The sequence below is a fragment of the Lathyrus oleraceus genome, chromosome 2 (assembly GCF_024323335.1).
Source record: "Lathyrus oleraceus cultivar Zhongwan6 chromosome 2, CAAS_Psat_ZW6_1.0, whole genome shotgun sequence".
In the NCBI taxonomy this organism is placed as follows: Eukaryota; Viridiplantae; Streptophyta; class Magnoliopsida; order Fabales; family Fabaceae; genus Lathyrus; species Lathyrus oleraceus.
Genome location: NC_066580.1, coordinates 20,574,577 through 20,597,698, shown reverse-complemented (window position 1 = coordinate 20,597,698; position 23,122 = coordinate 20,574,577). Strand labels below are relative to the sequence as shown.

General features: G+C 36.1%; 3 non-coding genes across 3 annotated transcripts; all 3 read right to left on the bottom strand.

The window, feature by feature from the left end:
* Positions 1-2,230: 2,230 nt before the first annotated feature.
* On the bottom strand, positions 2,231-2,303 carry TRNAR-UCU (transfer RNA arginine (anticodon UCU)). The gene has a single exon. It is a non-coding gene; the product is annotated as a tRNA-Arg (tRNA).
* A 13,658-nt stretch (positions 2,304-15,961) lies between these two features.
* TRNAR-UCU (transfer RNA arginine (anticodon UCU)) lies at positions 15,962-16,034 on the bottom strand. Its single transcript has one exon. It is a non-coding gene; the product is annotated as a tRNA-Arg (tRNA).
* A 2,431-nt stretch (positions 16,035-18,465) lies between these two features.
* TRNAR-UCU (transfer RNA arginine (anticodon UCU)) lies at positions 18,466-18,538 on the bottom strand. The gene has a single exon. It is a non-coding gene; the product is annotated as a tRNA-Arg (tRNA).
* Between the last annotated feature and the right edge of the window lie 4,584 nt (positions 18,539-23,122).

The following is a 23,122-nucleotide window of genomic DNA, read 5'->3' as shown; positions in this document are numbered from 1 at the left end:
TCTTGGTATTATTATTGAGTTTGTCAAAAATTTACTTGTTCAACCCAATATATCGTGATATTTGTATTGATGAATACTATTCCTTATTTGCGATAGAAAGATAATTTATTCATGCTTAACGTTGTTATTCTTACTACTCTACTACACAAGACAATATAGTCACACTTCTTTTTATGCTTGCATACCACCCTATACATCATAGCATTCTTTTAGAAACATGTAATGCTTGCGTATTTCGTCTTTGAAATTCCTCAGTCAGGAGAATTCCATTCAAATATTAAATTTAAAATTCTTAATCATGACATATTCTTCATTATATATAATTAGAGTAGAATTATCTACACCACTAACATCCTATATTGCATTGCCAAATTTATCAGTTATGTACTTATCTTCTATAAAATGTTTTTCCATCTTTTATGTAATAAAGCCACGTGGTGGTGGTGGTTCATTGGTGGTCGTAACACCCTCAACATTATGTGTTTTATTAGTTTGACTCACATATGCACTGAAAACAACATCAAATATATTAATTAGTTCTTCATCACTATCATCAAACTATATACCTCTGAGATATTCATTAATTGTTTCATCGCATGTACTATTGCTTATCTTCAAGGAACTCGTTCATAATTGTCATCTTCCTCAAAAACTTTATACTTACCAAACCAATGACATACACCAATTGTTATTGAGTTATCACTTTAATTCCTTGCTTAAATCATATATAATTCAAAGAGCTTTTCTTCAACTTTTTGTATACTCAACCTCCTCTCAATCTCACCGTTCACTCATGTTGAAGCAATATGGTAAACACTCATTCACATACAATTAACATCAAACTTTTGAATTTTTAAGAATTCTAAAAATTTCTCACTTTTTTATTCGAAAACATGCTTTTGAGTTTTTTCACAGGTTGTAACTTGACTTATGCCAAGGTGGGATATATTTGGCGAATATGTTTAATTCCTTGGAGTTAAGTACATACTATCCTCTTATTTTTACACTATTCTTACATATTCTTCTTTTTGTATTAACTGATGTGTACTTAGAATTTTGACTTTCTTTTTTTCTCTTTCTTTTAGCCGAATCTCTAAGTTTTAACATTGTTACAATTTTTCTAACTTCTATAAATTGTTTTAGTTGACACTTTTTTAATTCACAGACTCTAGTATCCCTAACCCTAAAAGTAAAACATTTCTTATTCCAGAAGAAACTCAAACTTAACTTTTTGCATGTGTAATGAAACAAAATAAAAAAAGAACTATCTACCTAACTCTAATGAAACAATGTATATAAACACCACTATAGGCAGAAGATTGAGGCTCTTTAAGAGGGACTAAAATTATATATATTGATTGATAAAGTTAGGTCAAATCATCACTTTGCACACATGAGATTCCTAAAGACCACTTACTTAGCTTATCACAGGTACAAAAAAATAAAACTGGAATGATACATAAAGATTAACACAACCACTGCATGCATATTACACAAACTATTTCAAACATTCTTCGAAAATATCACAATAAGTTGAGATGGCCAAGTAGGTCTAAGGCGCCAGTTAGTATCAATTAAACTAATACTTTTTACATATATATTCAATTTATTTTTTACTATTAAACTTATATTTGAATAATCATACTATCAAGTCAACTTTTAAAGTGACAACAAAATCAAAAATAAAGTAAAAGTGTCGGTTGTCATAAATCTTAACACTTTCTAAATTATAGTTTATATAAGTATTCAAATCAATTGGTTGTGATTTTTTTAATTCTTATTTATAATTTATATCTATTGAGATATTCCTACTAATGAAATTTGTTTTTGTTTGAGTCAAAGTCCAATTTTTTTATATTCCATGATGCTTATCGGGGAATTTGGAAAAGAGATCGTTAGATCCATCTAACAGATCCTATAGTATCTCTCAAAAGACATGCATCACATAGTGAACAAGTGGATCTAATGTCCATGAAATGATCTCTCACTAACATTATACAAGACCAAAATGGGTAACGGTTTTAAGGATTTACAAAACAACATATTCTCACAAATGTCACCACTTATGTGAGACCTGTTGACCCTTTTTAGCATTCACAAGAAACAAAACAAAAGTCATCTTCAATGTCTCTAAAAAAAATATAATGGCGTTGATGTAATTGGCACACCATAAAGTTATATATATATCTATAAATATATATATAAAAAGAGAGAGAGAACTAATATTATCCACACCTGGTGGGACTCGAACCCGCAATCGCTTGATTAGAAGTCAAACGCCTTATCCATTAGGCCACAGGTGCAAGTTGTCGAAAACCTATCAGTTATTATTACTTCTTTATTTTACACACTACCTGTTTATAATACTCATATACTATATAAAGTAGGTTTCAATTTCTTGAAAAATTTCCTGCATTTTATCTTGCCTTAAATATCCTATAATTAGGGATCTCAATTACATACATTATTCTTATATGTGTCACCACCTCGGTTAACATCATCTTGGTATTATTATTGAGTTTGTCAAAAATTTACTTGTTCAACCCAATATATCGTGATATTTGTATTGATGAATACTATTCCTTATTTGCGATAGAAAGATAATTTATTCATGCTTAACGTTGTTATTCTTACTACTCTACTACACAAGACAATATAGTCACACTTCTTTTTATGCTTGCATACCACCCTATACATCATAGCATTCTTTTGGAAACATGTAATGCTTGCGTATTTCGTCTTTGAAATTCCTCAGTCAGGAGAATTCCATTCAAATATTAAATTTAAAATTCTTAATCATGACATATTCTTCATTATATATAATTAGAGTAGAATTATCTACACCACTAACATCCTATATTGCATTGCCAAATTTATCAGTTATGTACTTATCTTCTATAAAATGTTTTTCCATCTTTTATGTAATAAAGCCACGTGGTGGTGGTGGTTCATTGGTGGTCGTAACACCCTCAACATTATGTGTTTTATTAGTTTGACTCACATATGCACTGAAAACAACATCAAATATATTAATTAGTTCTTCATCACTATCATCAAAGTATATACCTCTGAGATATTCATTAATTGTTTCATCGCATGTACTATTGCTTATCTTCCAGGAACTCGTTCATAATTGTCATCTTCCTCAAAAACTTTATAGTTACCAAACCAATTACAGACACCAATTGTTATTGAGTTATCACTTTAATTCCTTGCTTAAATCATATATAATTCAAAGAGCTTTTCTTCAACTTTTTGTATACTCAACCTCCTCTCAATCTCACCGTTCACTCATGTTGAAGCAATATGGTAAACACTCATTCACATACAATTAACATCAAACTTTTGAATTTTTAAGAATTCTAAAAATTTTTCACTTTTTTATTCGAAAACATGCTTTTTGAGTTTTTTCACAGGTTGTAACTTGACTTATGCCAAGGTGGGATATATTTGGCGAATATGTTTAATTCCTTGGAGTTAAGTACATACTATCCTCTTATTTTTACACTATTCTTACATATTCTTCTTTTTGTATTAACTGATGTGTACTTAGAATTTTGACTTTCTTTTTTTCTCTTTCTTTTAGCCGAATCTCTAAGTTTTAACATTGTTACAATTTTTCTAACTTCTATAAATTGTTTTAGTCGACACTTTTTTAATTCACAGACTCTAGTATCCCTAACCCTAAAAGTAAAACATTTCTCATTCCAGAAGAAACTCAAACTTAACTTTTTGCATGTTGTCATACCCCAAAATTTGCCCATTAATCTTGCAAAACATCTCTCGAAGCACTCCAACTTATTCTGCAAGGCATTGACCTTAAAGGAAAAAAAGGCCCAAATTAGCTTCCTCGCTAGGCGAGCAATTCCTTCGCCTAGCGAACCCTTCGTTATGCCACTCGCCCAGCGAAGCACCCAATCCAAGAAAAAGCCCAAACTAGCTTGCTCGCTAGGCGAGCAACTCCTTCGCCTAGCAAAGCTTGCGAACATCAGAATTTTCGGGCTTCACTCTGAGCCAATTAGGTCACAACAAGAGCATTATAAATAGCCAAGCTTCAGTCACGAAAATGAACAGAGGAAGACGGACGGAAACCCTGGCATAGAAACCCTGGAGATCAACTTAGAGAATTCCGAGTAAAGAAACCCTGAAGGCCGCTCTTCCGCACCGAAGTTACCGCCGCCCAACTCCATCCGATACCAAGCTGAGTTACAAACAGGTTTGCGTATCACTAATGTTTTATGCTTTTAATCGATAATCTTTACATATATAAGGCATCATGATTAAATTTTCGGATAGGTAATTTGATTTCATGTATGAATTTAAGTATGCCTGAATATCCTGAATGTTTGTCCATGCTATTCCTGTAATTAAATGCTATGAAGTTCAGGGTTCCGGAGATCATGCTGCTGTCAACTCAAAATCCGTCGCCGCTCGCTAGCACATCGCTAAGCGAGTCTGGAGCGAGCCCTCGCTAAGCCTTCGCTAGGCGAAGCAGGGGCGAACGGGACAGTGGCTGTTTTGTTCCTTTGCTGTTCTACCTTATGTTTATCTGATCAAGATTCATTATAATTCTGCATTATTTGGCCTGACTTTATGACTGTTGTGTTGTGGTGCAATTTTCAATTGTACTTTATCTCGATGCTCTAACCCGTGTGCTGAATTGTGTAAAGGCTTACATATTCTCGAGGAAACGGCCGGCTAGGTATTCCACCTTATGTGTGGGATACCCTTATGGAGATGGATTCTGAATTACTTAATTTTAATGGGGAGATTCATCCTAATTGCCTAATTAATTTTAATGTATTGATTTCATCGATTTTAATGTGGACCTAATTACCTAATTGATTACGGCTATCTAATTAATTGTAAAGCTTTGCCTTTAAATAAGTGATCTTGGACCTCTCTTTGTTACTCTCCGATTACGGTATTATGGTCATGTCCCGCGAATATGGGGATACACTTAGCAAAGACCCTTCGGTTAAATCATCATAGTCCCTCGAATGTTGCCTTTATCCCTCGATGACCCTTCGGTGTAGCCTACGGTCAAATGATGATAGTCCCTTCGAATGCTAAGGTATCCTCACAACTGTTGCCTTCAATGACCAATCGATGACCCTACGATGACCCTTTTACATCCAAAGGATAAGACTACTTACTTCTCAATAGTAAGGACAGTTTTACCCTCATAAGGATAGGAAATGCCCGTAAAGACCTTGGATAGGTATACCTCTTAATTGCTTATTCATAACCTAAAGTACTTTTCACACCTCACACATTTCAAAACATCTTTTTTTGGAAAATCACCACTTGGCATACATTCGTACTAGGATCATTGCCGAGTTATATTTTTCTAAACGACTTTCAAAATTAAATGAGATAACCACTTTGTATACATTCATGCAAGAATCATTACAAAGTTAAATTCTCCTTTTTTCAAAACAGTTCCTACACATTTCTCAACCACTTTTTCAAACTAGAAAAACATAAATGATTGAGCAATTAAGAGCCCATGGATAACCATGGATACAAAGGGTGCTAACACCTTCCCTTTGTATAATGTACCTCCCGAACCTAAGAATCTAAATTAAGGTCTTTCCTGTTCTTTTCCACCTTTCCTTATTGGATAAAAGAAAAGTCGGTGGCGACTCTTGCTAACCGCGACATTTGCTTTCCAAAGCAAAAACACCTAAGGTCAGTTCACCGTATGACAGAACTGGCGACTCTGCTGGGGAAATAAAGAGAGGCCACCTTAAAAAATCATTTATGTTTTCAAATTGTTCCTTCTTTTAAGGGAGTTTTTGAGTGAAAGATCCTACACCCGGATCTAGTGTACCTTAGGTAAGCAGCAATAGATCATCGCGACTATCCGGCGTATACTGGAATGGTTAAAATGATGGCTACGGTTAATGTGACACTTTGGATGTCCTGATGTTCCTCATGTTTACTTGAGGAAAAATTTGGCATTCGCGTTGTGTCATCAAAGCATTAACCAGACCTTTAGAACCCTAATTGACTCATCCTAGCCATTAGAAAGTAGTGAGATAACTGGCTTCGGTTCCGACTGGGGTTGGTTGATACTCGATACTACACTCTTTGAGATTGGACTTTAGGGAAGCTTTGGTCAACCACTTGGTGTTGCATTGAAGTGGACTTAAAGAAAGGTCAATGATTTGAGATCCTTCTAGAACCCGGTTACTATTCTAGGACAGGTTGAACCAACCAAACTTCAGAGGGGAGGGTACTTACCTATGGAACTCATGCAAGCCTTAAAACTTAGGAATGATTATTGTGTGATTTGCTTGTGCTTGTTATTTACATAACATCATAACATCATAACATCATAACATCATGGCATTATACTAACCATTTCAAGGACTTAGGGATTTAACTTTGCTCTATTTTGTAAAAAAAAAAAAAAAAAAAAAAAAAAAAGTTTCCTTTTTGGTAGTTTATGCAAAGTTAAATTCCAAAAGTCCTTGAAAACATTTCATACATTGCATAGCATAACATAACATTGCATAACAGGTACTCTAAAGGGATCAATGTTCTCACGGTTTTCCTCCAAACAGAAAAATGGACCTCGAACAAACTGTCAAGGATCTCCAAGCTCAGAATGCTCAATTCCAGGAGATGATCTTAAGCTTATCCAAGGGGCAGGAGGAACTGAAGGCTCTCTTGCTCGAACAAAAGAAGGACATGAAACCTGTGAGTTACATTAACCCGGGAAGAAGGCTTAAAGGACAGGCCACAGGAGTCAAGATTAGGATTCCGAAGGATCAAGAAGAGGGGACAGATTCAGAAGAGGAGAATGCTGATCCTTTCAGCCAGGAGGATGACGATGAAGATTATGAGAATGAACAGTACTCTCCAAGAGATGATAAGTACAAGTTGCTGGAAGAACGCATGCTAGCTATGGAGGGTCAGAAGGTGCCCGGTCTGGATTTCGAAAGCTTGGGTCTAGTCTCCGATGTGGTCATTCCCCGCAAATTCAAGGTCCCCGCTTTCACTAAGTATGATGGGGCATCTTGTCCTCAAATGCATCTGAGAGCTTATGTGAGGAAGATTCAGCCGTATACCACTAACAAGAAGCTATGGATCCATTTCTTCCAAGAGAGTCTGGTTGGCACACAGTTGGAATGGTACTATCAACTCGAGAGCTCTGACATCCGCACCTGGACTGATTTAGCGACAGCTTTCTACAAGCACTACCAGTACAATTCTGAATTGGCGCCTACTCGGCTACAGTTGCAGAATATGACTATGGGATCTAAAGAAAGCTTCAAAGAATATGCTCAGAAATGGAGAGATTTGGCTGGCAGAGTCAAACCCCCTATGACCGATCGAGAATTAGTGGACATGTTCATGAGCACACTGACCGACCCATTCTACAGCCATCTATTGAGAATTGCCTCATCGGGTTTCACTGAACTTATATTGACAGGTGAACATGTTGAAAGCGGCATTCGAAGCGGAAAGATACAGGCGGCTACCTCTGATCCTCCGGAAACTCCTAATGTCATCACTGCTCCTCTGCCTAATCTTGACAAGACTGTCAATGCTGTGGAAGATGCTGATAACAATTGTGACTTGGATAGCTGGGTTTTCCCAATAATTGGTGACAGACTCAATAATTGGAAGGCTGAAGACACTATCCCGATTTTCTTTAGTCAGGAGTAATTGTTATTGCTATTTTTGTGTTTCAAAGCATTGTGTCTATACCCGGGGCACAATAGCTAATTTTTCAAGGGTTTTGTCATTCTCATAAGCATATTTACATTCAATAAATCAATGGACTTTTTGCATTCAAATATTGCGCTCTTTATCTTTCCTGTCATTTTTCAAACAAGCTATGTTTTCTTGCACACACTCACGTAACGAATTGCACTCTGGATCCCGTTGATAATAGTTCTGCTACTGTTCATTATGACTTTGAAAATCCGATCTACCAAGCTGAGGATGGAAGTGAGGAAGATTGTGAAGTCCCTGGAGAACTTGCCAGACTGGTACTACAAGAAGAAAAGACCATACAGCCGCATGAGGAATCAATTGAAATTGTAAATCTGGGTACTGAAATAGACAAGAAAGAAGTCAGAGGTTTCTTGGGACACTTGAATTACATTGCCCGATTCATTCCACACTTGACTGCTACCTGCAAACCCATCTTCAAATTACTAAAAAGGAAAAATCAAGAGATGGTATGGAATGATGAATGACAAAATCAGGAAATATCTCCAAGAACCTCCAATTCCGATGCCACCAGTTGAAGGAAGACCTCTAATCATGTATTTGACCGTGTTAGAAAATTCAATAGGGTGTGCTGGGGCAACATGACGAGTCTGGTCGAAAAGAGCATGTCATACACTGCCTTAGCAAAAGGTACCGACTGTGAAACAAGATACTCACAACTCGAGAAAGCTTGTTGTGCTTTGGCTTGGGCTGCTCGCCGACTAAGACAGTATATGTTGAATCATACCACTTTATTGACTTCTAAGATGGATTCTATCAAATATCTACTTGAGAAACCTGCTGTCTCCTGAGAGAGTTATCACTGATAATGGTACTAAACTGAACTCTGCACGCAGTTCAAAGTAAAAAAAAACCATAACTCTTCTCCGTACCGGCCAAGGATGAACGGCACCGTGGAGACTACTCATACAAAAGATAACAGTAACATACAAAGACTGGCATGAGATGTTACCGTTTGCTCTCCATGGTTATCGCACCTCAATACGCACTTCGACAGGGGAAACTCCGTTCTCTTTAGTCTACGGAATGGAAGCCGTTTTACCAGTGGAAATTCAGATCCCCTCTCTAAGAATCATGAAAGAGGCGGACTTAGATGAGGATGAATGGATTCAGACTCGACTCGATCAGATAAATTTGATTGATGAAAAGAGACTCGCGGCTGTTTGTCATGGGCAGATATATCAGAAGCGCATGACCCAGGCATTTAACAAAAGAGTCAAGAGACAGGTGTATCAAATTGGCAACTTGGTGATCAAGCGTATCATTCTACCACAAGGTGATCCCAGAGGCAAATGGATTCCCACATACGAAGGGCCATTTGTAATTAAGAAATTATTCTCTAGTGGAGCCATGATGCTTGCTACAATGGATGACGAAGATTTCCCGCATCCAGTAAACGCGGACATAGTTAAAAAATACTACGCATAAAAGAGACCCGCTAGGTCGACATACCTAGGCAAAAGTAGGGGCATCCCGGCGAACCAAAAGGGTTCGGGCAAAAATTAGGGATAAACATATAAAAATGTACACCCGGCAAGTCGAAAACCTGAAAAGGCGGCTTGGGCAAAAAAGGGTATCCTGGTGGACTGAAAACCTGAAAAGGCGGTCCAGGCAAAAATTAGGGATTAAAGCGTATGACTATGTCCCGTTCTCAGTCAGCTTCAGCCAAGTTCAAGGGACTGAACAAGCCAATCACTTCTATCCGACAGCAGGAGATGAGATGCTTGAAGACATAATGACAGTAGTGGAATTAGAATCGATAGGACTTTTTCTGCATAGCTTTCTCTTTGTTTGCCTGACAATTTCCTCTTACTAGGATTTCTGTCTCCATGTACACAAATTGCCTGTTTATAGGCCCTCTTTCAAAATCAATACGATGTCATTTCCAAAAAGATACTTTGTTTTTACTTTTTCTGTTTTGTTTGCATAAACGTCCATTGATTTAATTTGGATTAATATATGCATTTGAATATGATTGATGTTTACCAAAAATACATGCATAAAATAGCAATAGCGATTACTAAAAGACTTCAGGATTGAGGAGAAGGTCTGATCATGCGTTCCAAGTCCGATTGCTAATTCTATTCCCCGGCTAAGCCAGTTATTCCCCAGAAGAAATTGGCATCACTAGACAAATTGGTCATCTCTTCTATCCCCAGCCAGGCTCTGTTGGATATTTCCACCATCAGGCGGAAATCAAGTATCCTCAGCTAAGAAAGGGTCATCAATACAAATATCTCCGACCAGAAGACTGAGATTTATTTCCCCAGTAGAGTCCCCTGGAAGAACGTTTCAGATGCATAGTGCATTCATTACATCATTCCATATCATATACATGCATACAATGTTCGCATGTATTTTCAGACGCATAATTCATTCATTACATCATTTCACAGCATACACATGCATACATTGTTCGCATTTAGTTTCAGAAACATAAAACATCTCATGCATCATGACATAGCATGAAGCTAACTTTATTTTTCAGGTTAATCATCCTCCTGATACAGTCAAAGTAAAGATCCAGTCAAACGGATACTCCTATTGATTACAGTCAAGACATTTGCTACAAACACAACAAATATTATCGGATACAGCCTAACGTACGGTTCATTCTGATTCAGCTCAACATGTGACTCCTTCAACTCAGATGCGATCTAACGTACGATCCATTCTGACCTTCAAATCCTCTGATACTACCTAGCGTACGGTACATTTCTGAAGTGTAGTCTAGCGTATGACTACCTCCCTTCATAATCAGATGCAGCCTAACGGACGGCTCATTCTGCTGCTCAGATGCTACCTAGCGTACAGTACATTTCTGAAGTGTAGTCTAGCGTATGACTACCTCCCTTCATAATCAGATTCAGCCTAACGGACGACTCATTCTGCTGCTCAGATGCTACCTAGCGTACGGTACATTTCTGAAGTGTAGTCTAGCGTACGACTACCCCCTTTTATCATCGGATTCAGCCTAACGGATGGCTCATTCTTCTCAGAGACGGTCTAGCGTACGACCCATTTGGATGTTCATTCCCTCAGATGCTACCTAGTGTATGGTACATTCTGACATGTAGTCTAGCGTGCGACTACCCCCTTCACAATCAGATTCAGCCTAACGGACGGCTCATTCTGCTCAAATACGGTCTAATGTACGACCCAGTTAGACCTTCAAGTCCTCAGATGCTACCTAGCGTACGGTACATTTCTGAAGCGTAGTCTAGCGTACGACTACCCCTTTCATTATCAGATTCAGCCTAACGGACGGCTCTTTCTGCTACTCAGATACGATCTAGCGTACGATCCATTCTGACCTTCCATCCTCAGATACAGCCTAATGGACGGCTCATTCTGCAACTCAGATACGATCTAGCGCACGATCCATTCTGATCTCTCATCCGCAGTGAAGTCCCCCGCCTAACAGACGGCTCATCCGTAATTCAGATACGATCTAGCGTATGATCCATTCTGATCCCTTATCCCCAGCAGTATATTACACACTCCGACTCCCCAGCGAAGTCGACAGCCCAATGGGTAACCCACTATACGGTCTAACGTACGACCCGGTATGACACCCATGTCTTCAGATATCGTCTAACGTACGACACAATCTGAAGCTCTCATCATCAAACTTCCTGGATGGCATCTTTAAGCCCATCTCCATCAAGACTAATGGACGAGTGCAAATTTTTGGGGCATTCTAGTGTTCAATAATCTTCCACCTCCAGACCACGAATGGCATACTTGCCATCCTAACTCTCTCGGTTCAAGAATATTGAACAGGGGCAGCTGTCATACCCCAAAATTTGCCCATTAATCTTGCAAAACATCTCTCGAAGCACTCCAACTTATTCTGCAGGGCATTGACCTTAAAGGAAAAAAAGGCCCAAATTAGCTTCCTCGCTAGGCGAGCAATTCCTTCGCCTAGCGAACCCTTCGTTATGCCACTCGCCCAGCGAAGCACCCAATCCAGGAAAAAGCCCAAACTAGCTTGCTCGCTAGGCGAGCAACTCCTTCGCCTAGCAAAGCTTGCGAACATCAAAATTTTCGGGCTTCACTCTGAGCCCATTAGGTCACAACAAGAGCATTATAAATAGCCAAGCTTCAGTCACGAAAATGAACAGAGGAAGACGGACGGAAACCCTGGCATAGAAACCCTGGAGATCAACTTAGAGAATTCCGAGTAAAGAAACCCTGAAGGCCGCTCTTCCGCACCGAAGTTACCGCCGCCCAACTCCATTCGATACCAAGCTCAGTTACAAACAGGTTTGCGTATCACTAATGTTTTATGCTTTTAATCGATAATCTTTACATATATAAGGCATCATGATTAAATTTTCGGATAGGTAATTTGATTTCATGTATGAATTTAAGTATGCCTGAATATCCTGAATGTTTGTCCATGCTATTCCTGTAATTAAATGCTATGAAGTTCAGGGTTCTGGAGATCATGCTGCTGTCAACTTAAAATCCGTCGCCGCTCGCTAGCACATCGCTAAGCGAGCCTGGAGCAAGCCCTCGCTAAGCCTTCTCTAGGCGAAGCAGGGGCGAACGGGACAGTGGCTGTTTTGTTCCTTTGTTGTTCTACCTTATGTTTATCTGATCAAGATTCATTATAATTCTGCATTATTTGGCCTGACTTTATGACTGTTGTGTTGTGGTGCAATTTTCAATTGTACTTTATCTCGATGCTCTAACCCGTGTGCTGAATTGTGTAAAGGCTTACATATTCTCGAGGAAACGGCCGGCTAGGTATTCCACCTTATGTGTGGGATACCCTTATGGAGATGGATTCTGAATTACTTAATTTTAATGTGGAGATTCATCCTAATTGCCTAATTAATTTTAATGTATTGATTTCATCGATTTTAATGTGGACCTAATTACCTAATTGATTACGGCTATCTAATTAATTGTAAAGCTTTGCCTTTAAATAAGTGATCTTGGACCTCTCTTTGTTACCCTCCGATTACGGTATTATGGTCATGTCCCGCGAATATGGGGATACACTTAGCAAAGATCCTTCGGTTAAATCATCATAGTCCCTCGAATGTTGCCTTTATCCCTCGATGACCGTTCGGTGTAGCCTATGGTCAAATGATGATAGTCCCTTCGAATGCTAAGGTATCCTCACAACGGTTGCCTTCAATGACCAATCGATGACCCTACGATGACCCTTTTACATCCAAAGGATAAGACTACTTACTTCTCAATAGTAAGGACAGTTTTACCCTCATAAGGATAGGAAATGCCCGTAAAGACCTTGGATAGGTATACCTCTTAATTGCTTATTCATAACCTAAAGTACTTTTCACACCTCACACATTTCAAAACATCTTTTTTTGGAAAATCACCACTTGGCATACATTCGTACTAGGATCATTGCCGAGTTATATTTTTCTAAACGACTTTCAAAATTAAATGAGATAACCACTTTGTATACATTCATGCAAGAATCATTACAAAGTTAAATTCTCCTTTTTTCAAAACAGTTCCTACACATTTCTCAACCACTTTTTCAAACTAGAAAAACATAAATGATTGAGCAATTAAGAGCCCATGGATAACCATGGATACAAAGGGTGCTAACACCTTCCCTTTGTATAATGTACCTCCCGAACCTAAGAATCTAAATTAAGGTCTTTCCTGTTCTTTTCCACCTTTCCTTATTGGATAAAAGAAAAGTCGGTGGCGACTCTTGCTAACCGCGACATTTGCTTTCCAAAGCAAAAACACCTAAGGTCAGTTCACCGTATGACAGAACTGGCGACTCTGCTGGGGAAATAAAGAGAGGTCACCTTAAAAAATCATTTATGTTTTCAAATTGTTCCTTCTTTTAAGGGAGTTTTTGAGTGAAAGATCCTACACCCGGATCTAGTGTACCTTAGGTAAGTAGCAATAGATCATCGCGACTATCCGGCGTATACTGGAATGGTTAAAATGATGGCTACGGTTAATGTGACACTTTGGATGTCCTGATGTTCCTCATGTTTACTTGACGAAAAATTTGGCATTCGCGTTGTGTCATCAAAGCATTAACCAGACCTTTAGAACCCTAATTGACTCATCCTAGCCATTAGAAAGTAGTGAGATAACTGGCTTCGGTTCCGACTGGGGTTGGTTGATACTCGATACTACACTCTTTGAGATTGGACTTTAGGGAAGCTTTGGTCAACCACTTGGTGTTGCATTGAAGTGGACTTAAAGAAAGGTCAATGATTTGAGATCCTTCTAGAACCCGGTTACTATTCTAGGACAGGTTGAACCAACCAAACTTCAGAGGGGAGGGTACTTACCTATGGAACTCATGCAAGCCTTAAAACTTAGGAATGATTATTGTGTGATTTGCTTGTGCTTGTTATTTACATAACATCATAACATCATAACATCATAACATCATAACATCATAACATCATGGCATTATACTAACCATTTCAAGGACTTAGGGATTTAACTTTGCTCTATTTTGTAAAAAAAAAAAAAAAAAAAAAAAAAAAAAAGTTTCCTTTTTGGTAGTTTATGCAAAGTTAAATTCCAAAAGTCCTTGAAAACATTTCATACATTGCATAGCATAACATAACATTGCATAACAGGTACTCTAAAGGGATCAATGTTCTCACGGTTTTCCTCCAAACAGAAAAATGGACCTCGAACAAACTGTCAAGGATCTCCAGGCTCAGAATGCTCAATTCCAGGAGATGATCTTAAGCTTATCCAAGGGGCAGGAGGAACTGAAGGCTCTCTTGCTCGAACAGAAGAACGACAAGAAACCTGTGAGTTACATTAACCCGGGAAGAAGGCTTAAAGGACAGGCCACATGAGTCAAGATTAGGATTCCGAAGGATCAAGAAGAGGGGACAGATTCAGAAGAGGAGAATGCTGATCCTTTCAGCCAGGAGGATGCCGATGAAGATTATGAGAATGAACAGTACTCTCCAAGAGATGATAAGTACAAGTTGCTGGAAGAACGCATGCTAACAATATAAAAAAATAACTATCTACCTAACTCTAATGAAACAATGTATATAAACACCACTATAGGCAGAAGATTGAGGCTCTTTAAGAGGGACTAAAATTATATATATTGATTGATAAAGTTAGGTCAAATCATCACTTTGCACACATGAGATTCCTAAAGACCACTTACTTAGCTTATCACAGGTACAAAAAAATAAAACTGGAATGATACATAAAGATTAACACAACCACTGCATGCATATTACATAAACTATTTCAAACATTCTTCGAAAATATCACAATAAGTTGAGATGGCCAAGTAGGTCTAAGGCGCCTGTTAGTATCAATTAAACTAATACTTTTTACATATATATTCAATTTATTTTTTACTATTAAACTTATATTTGAATAATCATACTATCAAGTCAACTTTTAAAGTGACAACAAAATCAAAAATAAAGTAAAAGTGTCGGTTGTCATAAAACTTAACACTTTCTAAATTATAGTTTATATAAGTATTCAAATCAACTGGTTGTGATTTTTTTAATTCTTATTTATAATTTATATCTATTGAGATATTCCTGCTAATGAAATTTGTTTTTGTTTGAGTCAAAGTCCAATTTTTTTATATTCCATGATGCTTATCGGGGAATTTGGAAAAGAGATCGTTAGATCCATCTAACAGATCCTATAGTATCTCCCAAAAAACATGCATCACATAGTGAACAAGTGGATCTAATGTCCACGAGATGATCTCTCACTAACATTATACAAGACCAAAATGGGTAACGGTTTTAAGGATTTACAAAACAACATATTCTCACAAATGTCACCACTTATGTGAGACCTGTTGACCCTTTTTAGCATTCACAAGAAACAAAACAAAAGTCATCTTCAATGTCTCTAAAAAAAAATATAATGGCGTTGATGTAATTGGCACACCATAAAGTTATATATATCTATAAATATATATATAAAAAGAGAGAGAGATCTAATGTCCACGAGATGATCTCTCACTAACATTATACAAGACCAAAATGGGTAACGGTTTTAAGGATTTACAAAACAACATATTCTCACAAATGTCACCACTTATGTGAGACCTGTTGACCCTTTTTAGCATTCACAAGAAACAAAACAAAAGTCATCTTCAATGTCTCTAAAAAAAAATATAATGGCGTTGATGTAATTGGCACACCATAAAGTTATATATATCTATAAATATATATATAAAAAGAGAGAGAGAACTAATATTATCCACACCTGGTGGGACTCGAACCCACAATCGCTTGATTAGAAGTCAAACGCCTTATCCATTAGGCCACAGGTGCAAGTTGTCGAAAACCTATCAGTTATTATTACTTCTTTATTTTACACACTACCTGTTTATAATACTCATATACTATATAAAGTAGGTTTCAATTTCTTGAAAAATTTCCTGCATTTTATCTTGCCTTAAATATCCTATAATTAGGGATCTCAATTACATACATTATTCTTATATGTGTCACCACCTCGGTTAACATCATCTTGGTCTTATTATTGAGTTTGTCAAAAAGTTACTTGTTCAACCCAATATATCGTGATATTTGTATTGATAAATACTATTCCTTATTTGCGATAGAAAGATAATTTATTCATGCTTAACGTTGTTATTCTTACTACTCTACTACACAAGACAATATAGTCACACTTCTTTTTATGCTTGCATACCACCCTATACATCATAGCATTCTTTTGGAAACATGTAATGCTTGCGTATTTCGTCTTTGAAATTCCTCAGTCAGGAGAATTCCATTCAAATATTAAATTTAAAATTCTTAATCATGACATACTCTTCATTATATATAATTAGAGTAGAATTATCTACACCACTAACATCCTATATTGCATTGCCAAATTTATCAGTTATGTACTTATCTTCTATAAAATGTTTTTCCATCTTTTATGTAATAAAGCCACGTGGTGGTGGTGGTTCATTGGTGGTCGTAACACCCTCAACATTATGTGTTTTATTAGTTTGACTCAGATATGCACTGAAAACAACATCAAATATATTAATTAGTTCTTCATCACAATCATCAAAGTATATACCTCTGAGATATTCATTAATTGTTTCATCGCATGTACTATTGCTTATCTTCAAGGAACTCGTTCATAATTGTCATCTTCCTCAAAAACTTTATAGTTACCAAACCAATTACAGACACCAATTGTTATTGAGTTATCACTTTAATTCCTTGCTTAAATCATATATAATTCAAAGAGCTTTTCTTCAACTTTTTGAATACTCAACCTCCTCTCAATCTCACCGTTCACTCATGTTGAAGCAATATGGTAAACACTCATTCACATACAATTAACATCAAACTTTTGAATTTTTAAGAATTCTAAAAATTTCTCACTTTTTTATTCGAAAACATGCTTTTGAGTTTTTTCATAGGTTGTAACTTGACTTATGCCAAGGTGGGATATATTTGGCGAATATGTTTAATTCCTTGGAGTTAAGTACATACTATCCTCTTATTTTTACACTATTCTTACATATTCTTCTTTTTGTATTAACTGATGTGTACTTAGAATTTTGACTTTCTTTTTTTCTCTTTCTTTTAGCCGAATCTCTAAGTTTTAACATTGTTACTATTTTTCTAACTTCTATAAATTGTTTTAGTCGACACTTTTTTAATTCACAGACTCTAGTATCCCCAACCCTAAAAGTAAAACATTTCTTATTCCAGAAGAAACTCAAACTTAACTTTTTGTATGTGTAATGAAACAATATAAAAAAATAACTATCTACCTAACTCTAATGAAACAATGTATATAAACACCACTATAGGCAGAAGATTGAGGCTCTTTAAGAGAGACTAAAATTATATATATTGATTGACAAAGTTAGGTCAAATCATCACTTTGCAGTCATGAGATTCCTAAAGACCACTTACTTAGCTTATCACAGGTACAAAAAAATAAAACTGGAATAATACATAAAGATTAACACAACCACTGCATGCATATTACACAAACTATTTCAAACATTCTTCGAAAATATCACAATAAGTTGAGATGGCCAAGTAGGTCTAAGGCGCCAGTTAGTATCAATTAAACTAATAATTTTTACATATATATATTCAATTTATTTTATACTATTAAACTTATATTTGAATAATCATACTATCAAGTCAACTTTTAAAGTGACAACAAAATCAAAAATAAAGTAAAAGTGTCGGTTGTCATAAAACTTAACACTTTCTAAATTATAGTTTATATAAGTATTCAAATCAATTGGTTGTGATTTTTTTAATTCTTATTTATAATTTATATCTATTGAGATATTCCTACTAATGAAATTTGTTTTTGTTTGAGTCAAAGTCCAATTTTTTTATATTCCATGATGCTTATCGGGGAATTTGGAAAAGAGATCGTTAGATCTATCTAACAAATCCAATAGTATCTCCCAAAAGACATGCATCACATAGTGAACAAGTGGATCTAATGTCCATGAAATGATCTCTCACTAACATTATACAAGACCAAAATGGGTAACGGTTTTAAGGATTTACAAAACAACATATTCTCACAAATGTCACCACTTATGTGAGACCTGTTGACCCTTTTTAGCATTCACAAGAAACAAAACAAAAGTCATCTTCAATGTCTCTAAAAAAAAAATACAATGGCGTTGATGTAATTGGCACACCATAAAGTTATATATATCTATAAATATATATATATAAAAAGAGAGAGAGAACTAATATTATCCACACCTGGTGGGACTTGAACCCACAATCGCTTGATTAGAAGTCAAACGCCTTATCCATTAGGCCACAGGTGCAAGTTGTCGTAAACCTATCAGTTATTATTACTTCTTTATTTTACACACTACGTGTTTATAATACTCATATACTATATAAAGTAGGTTTCAATTTCTTGAAAAATTTCCTGCATTTTATCTTGCCTTAAATATCCCATAATTAGGGATCTCAATTACATACATTATTCTTATATGTGTCACCACCTCGGTTAACATCATCTTGGTATTATTATTGAGTTTGTCAAAAATTTACTTGTTCAACCCAATATATCGTGATATTTGTATTGATGAATACTATTCCTTATTTGCGATAGAAAGATAATTTATTCATGCTTAACGTTGTTATTCTTACTACTCTACTACACAAGACAATATAGTCACACTTCTTTTTATGCTTGCATACCACCCTATACATCATAGCATTCTTTTGGAAACATGTAATGCTTGCGTATTTCGTCTTTGAAATTCCTCAGTCAGGAGAATTCCATTCAAATATTAAATTTAAAATTCTTAATCATGACATATTCTTCATTATATATAATTAGAGTAGAATTATCTACACCACTAACATCCTATATTGCATTGCCAAATTTATCAGTTATGTACTTATCTTCTATAAAATGTTTTTCCATCTTTTATGTAATAAAGCCACGTGGTGGTGGTGGTTCATTGGTGGTCGTAACACCCTCAACATTATGTGTTTTATTAGTTTGACTCACATATGCACTGAAAACAACATCAAATATATTAATTAGTTCTTCATCATTATCATCAAAGTATATACCTCTGAGATATTCATTAATTGTTTCATCGCATGTACTATTGCTTATCTTTAAGGAACTCGTTCATAATTGTCATCTTCCTCAAAAACTTTATACTTACCAAACCAATGACAGACACCAATTGTTATTGAGTTATCACTTTAATTCCTTGCTTAAATCATATATAATTCAAAGAGCTTTTCTTCAACTTTTTGTATACTCAACCTCCTCTCAGTCTCACTGTTCACTCATTGTAAGACCCCAATTTTGGCCCTAAGATCCCTCATGGCCCATATCATATCATATCATGGCCTCAAGGATCATTGCATGCCCTAGCTTCCCTCCTAGTGGGTAGGTTGTCTTGTGAGTGTGGTTCTTGATCACCAAGCATGTTTTGCATTTGTATATCATGGCCTTTCATATGTCTACTAACCAAAAGTACAAAAATATTGTCATCTAACCATGTTACTTGCAGATGAAGCAATCATCAGTCAAACAGTCAAATCAGTCATTAAACAGTGGATGGTGGCCATTCTTGAAGAATTTGGGCACCATGATCAATAATCAAGAGTTCATATATGTTGTGATATCATTTGGAATCAAGATCTCAAGGGATTAGGGTTTGGAATTCATCAGAATGTGGTCCAGTCAAGCAAAACCCTAACTGTTGGTCAACTGTGGATCTAATCAGTGATTTGATGATGGAAATTGGTTTGAGAGGGTTTATTCATGTCCATATAGGCCTCATATATCATGTCAAACATCACCATGGAAGAATTTGAAGTCAAACAAGAAATTTCCAAAAATAGAAACTTGACCTGTAATTGGAATTTGCCAAAAATGGAAACTTCTTGATCCTAAACTTACATCATGATACAAGCTTCAAATGAATTTTTGCCCAACATGAAAGTTTAAGATCTTGTTCTCCCATTTTCAAAAAGTCCAAGAACACTCAATTCCCATGTATGGTTGGCAAGTTATGGTCAAATCATTTTCAAAAATTTTTGAACTTCAAAAGGCCATATCTCTCAAACCATTTGGCCAAATTGGGTGGGGTTTTTTGCAACAAGTCACATTTGATCCCCTCTTTCCAAAAATGTCATCATCATTCATCAAAACATCACCAATCAAAATGGCATTTTTGAACTTGCATGAATTAATTTCAAGTAAGGTGAAAAAGTGAATTTTCAAATTAACCAATTCCAACACATTTTGCCATTTGGATAAGTTCAGAAATGATGTTTAGGACATGTTTGAGGCCCATTTTCGTGCAGCACTTACACCCCATGTGAACTTGGTTGAATTTTAGCAAATGACCAAAATTACTTCATTTAAGTTAATTGTGTTTAGCATTCCATTAGCCAACCTTAAACAGCAGTATATATGTTCATTTTCTGCCAAACAGAACCCTAGCAGCCTCTCTTACAAAAACAGAAAATCATTTGCTCTCAAAAGACCATTTTCTTCATTTTTGAAATTTCTGGCTGCAAACCTCAAGGAGCTCGAGTGTTGTTGATTTGTTCATCATTCACCAACCCCTGTGAAGCATTTTTAGGCTTTGTTTCCCAACTGTAATCAAAGACCACTACTGTTTCATCAAGGAGCATGCACATGGCAGATTTCGAGCTGAACCATTTCAAGCTTAGTTGAGCCAAACTTCTTTCACCATTCACCTTGTGGAAGCTTATAGCACATCTGTTTCAACAAGTTACCACCAAATCATCACTGTTTCATCAGTTTCTTCAAAATCAAGTAAGAATTCGCATCACTCTATTTGCTAAATTATGCTATGCTTTGTGAAGATCCTTGCATGCTGATTCTTTTAAACTTTGAATCGTGCAAAATGATTGAGCTATGTGTGAGAAATCTGGTTTTTAAGTTTCATGTCCAAACTCGTTTTTGCTCGTTGCCTCTTGGTTAGCTCGATTTAGGACAAATGATGTTTGGATTTGTAATGTGTGATGTTTGCTGAGTTGAATGGTAGGCTGTATGTCCATTTCTGGGAAAATAATTTGTCACGATTTTTTGAGGAAGATGAACACAACACTGTAGCTCTAGAACCCTAGTTTCATGCTGCCCAGATTTTTGTTCCACGTGATTTGCATGATGGGTACTGTTTCATTAGCATGAGCCAATCAGAACATTTCAAGCCTTGAGCCAATGCGCTGCGTTTTACTTAAGTTCCAACTTATTTACTAAACTGCCATTCCCGTGCCATTGGTCTTATTAATTCATGTTTTGTTTTAATATTTATTTCATTTGGATGCTCAAACTTACAAAAATCATAGCATCTTCATTTGTGATCCAAATTTCATGAGAATTTTTGCATTGTGTTCATCTGGATCTCTAGTTTTTAATCATGATTTTTCCTGATTTTTTGGATAAGTGGATTTTAATTGGTATTAGGGTTTTGTTCATGTATCCATATTTTGTACCTTTTGCCAAAACATTTGTGAAATGATGATGCTTTATCCAATGGCCTTGAAATTTTTTATGCTTAAACTAGACACATTCATGGTGATTTGGGTGTAGAGTTTATGAATTTATCATCTCTGGTTTGGGAGTTATGATTTTTTGAATTAGGGTGTGACAATTTGTGTCACACCATTGATGTGCAACTTCATGATTTTCAATACCATGCCTCTTGACCTCAAATTGCTTTTAATTTTTGCATGATGGAACTTGTGTATGTCTAGTTTACATGTGATTTTTATTGGAATTATTTGTGGCATTTCCTAATTGTTTGAGATTTTTCTCCCCTGTTTGGTCATATGTTGACTTTTTGTGACACTCCATGCCATTTCATTTGTGAAATTCTCATACTTAATTGGATGAATTTGAAATTTGACATGTGATTAGTAGACATCTTAAGCTTTGCCATGGTTTTGATCCCATTCATTTCTCATACGTTTTCCCTGATTTATGATTTTTTTAAGTTGATGCATGTTTGGTTGACTTCTTTGAGCATGCTTGAAATTGTTTTGACTTTCTGATTTTCATTGACTATCTTCCCATGATCCAATTGAGCTGAAATTTGATATGCATGTCATGTTATGGATTATGATTGATCATGAATTATTTGATGATTTTTGGAATTGTTTATGATTGGTTTTGAGTTAAGTCTTGCTGTTGACTTCTATGAGCTTTCATTTGCCATGCTTTGACTTCTTTTGCTTATGAAATGATGATGATGCATGATATGAACATGAAACCAATTGAGTTTGCTTCTTGATTGTTTAAACTTGATTTTGATTGGATATCACTTGCTGTTTTGACTTTCTCATCCCCTTTTGACCCTAGGCTTGTCCTAGTGGTCCTGTTGCTCATGTTTGAGTTCATGTTTTCAGGTTAAGCAACATTGCTTCAAAGAGATCATACAAATTTGTTTAAGCTTGATTGTTTATCATGACTAATTTGTTGTTTTTGTAGGTTGCTTGGTTCACAAGCTTTGAGCCTTGTGCATTGCACCTTTTAATCAATTGTGTTGATTGTTGATCTTATCTCCTTTTGATTTAACTTTGAGTTGTATACTGATTCTGTTTGACTATTTCAGGTACCTTTAGTTGCTTAGTTCTTTAAGAACTTGCTTTGCTTTGCTATATAGCAATTTGCATTGAGGTATAATCCCTTTTCTTCATGTAGTCTGGAAGACCTGGCCTGTTACTTGGCCAGGCAACTGTCTGAAGTCCTCCTTAAGAGGCAATGCTTGTGTGTGTTTACATTTGTCCCAAGCAGGAAAAGTCCTTCAAATAAGGCAATTGGTAGAATCCAAGAGATAAGCAACCTATCTCCTACTATTCTGTGAGTCTTCTCCTTGCTCCCATTACATGGTTGTAGCATTGAG